A 1683-nucleotide genomic window follows, 5' to 3' on the forward strand; every position below is an offset into this window, starting at 1 on the left:
AGGTGTCTTTCACTTGCACGCTGTCACTTTTCAGCTCAGCGTACCTGGCGAGGAACGTGAGCACATCAGACACAGGGACGTGGGGGTTGTACGTGTGCAGTGTAACAACCCGATTTCGCTGTGCCAGTAGCGTAAACAGAGGCTCCGCAGTTAGGATCGACAAGGGACTCTGGTTACCTTTTTCCTTGAAGACGTTCAAGAATTTGATGCACGCTGCGACGCTCTTGAAGGTGACATCAAAGAAACCATTCTTGGGGAAGTTTTGCAAGCAGAAGATCTCTGTTGCTTTAAACCCACAACACTCGAGCAGCACCCTCTTCACGAAGTGTTTCCGGTCCAAAGGTGACTCTCCCTCCGTTTTCTTCACTGTTTCGCACTCCCCAGCCTGGTGGTCGGGATGCAGCTGCATCCATAGCTCGTACGTTGGGTGTGAAACTGTATCGGCGTTAGGCCTAAACCCGAGGCCAAGCTCCAAACGTTTCCTCTTTTGACGACTTCAATCCCTCCGAGTTCTCCAATCCACGATCGACATGGAAATCCTCAGCTTCTCTCGATCAAATGAGACTACACTTGATCTTAGCCAAAAGGCCGAGAAGCGGAGTAATCCACATTCAACAGTGAAATGATGTGGAGATGCCGGCGTTGGACTGGGGTGAGCACAGTACGAAGTCTTACAACACCAGGTTAAAGTCCAACAGGTTTGTTTCGATGTCACTAGCTTTCGGAGCGCTGCTCCTTCCTCAGGTGAATGAAGAGGTATGCTCCAGAAACATATATATGGACAGATTCAAAGATGCCAGACAATGCTTGGAATGCGAGCATTAGCAGGTGATTAAATCTTTACAGATCCAGAGATGGGGTAACCCCAGGTTTGAGAGGTGTGAATTGTGTCAAGCCAGGACAGTTGGTAGGATTTTGCAGTGAAATGGGTGGTCAATTTTGAATTTGTTTGCTTTCCCCCTTGTGCTTGTAAGATGAGGCCTTTCGTCATCCTTCATCACACCCCGTAGAAGCTGAGTAGCAGCAGCCACTTGACGAAGCGTTTTGTTGTGTGATGAAAGAAATGTGAATAAAGTGTATATTTGTATGTGTTTGAGCTGTTTTTTGACTTTGAAATTCCCCATAAAGGGGTGGTGTGCACCGTTCCTGGAGATACTGCAATACCAGGTCGATGCGTGGAGTGGACGGAGCAAGCCCCTATTCCATCTCCCTGCTCCAAAAATCAATTTAATATATGGTCCCCAGATAAGGGACGTATCAGATATTAAACTGATAAGAACAGATTTTTTTTTTTTTTTTTTTTTCAAAAAAATATACTTTATTCATAAAAATTTATCATGAGCATTACAGAAACATTTCAAATTGTCTTGACTGTACATTTCCGGCAGGGTTACATGTTGCCTTGACTTTCTTTCATTCAATTTTGATATTGTCATACACATATCACTCTTTACATTACAATTCCTTCTTAAATATTTACATTGTCATGTTTGTTTTATACATTGGAGTGTTGGTTGCCCAGACCGAGGGGCTTTACACTGTTACGCTCCCCTCGGTGTACATTTGCTGGAAAGACTTTACACAGTGGTCTTTCCCCATTGCGCCTTGGCGGCAGCTGCCCCAAGCTTGAGTGCGTCCCTCAGCACGTAGTCCTGGACCTTGGAATGTGCCAGTCTGCAACAC

The 1683-nt window shown here is 45.5% G+C and overlaps 1 non-coding gene across 1 annotated transcript; it reads right to left on the reverse strand.

The window, feature by feature from the left end:
- Positions 1-1130: 1130 nt before the first annotated feature.
- On the reverse strand, positions 1131-1315 carry LOC140407732 (U2 spliceosomal RNA). The gene has a single exon (XR_011939771.1). It is a non-coding gene; the product is annotated as a U2 spliceosomal RNA (small nuclear RNA).
- Positions 1316-1683: the final 368 nt, after the last annotated feature.

This window comes from Scyliorhinus torazame, unplaced genomic scaffold (assembly GCF_047496885.1).
Source record: "Scyliorhinus torazame isolate Kashiwa2021f unplaced genomic scaffold, sScyTor2.1 scaffold_1908, whole genome shotgun sequence".
Lineage (NCBI taxonomy): Eukaryota > Metazoa > Chordata > Chondrichthyes > Carcharhiniformes > Scyliorhinidae > Scyliorhinus > Scyliorhinus torazame.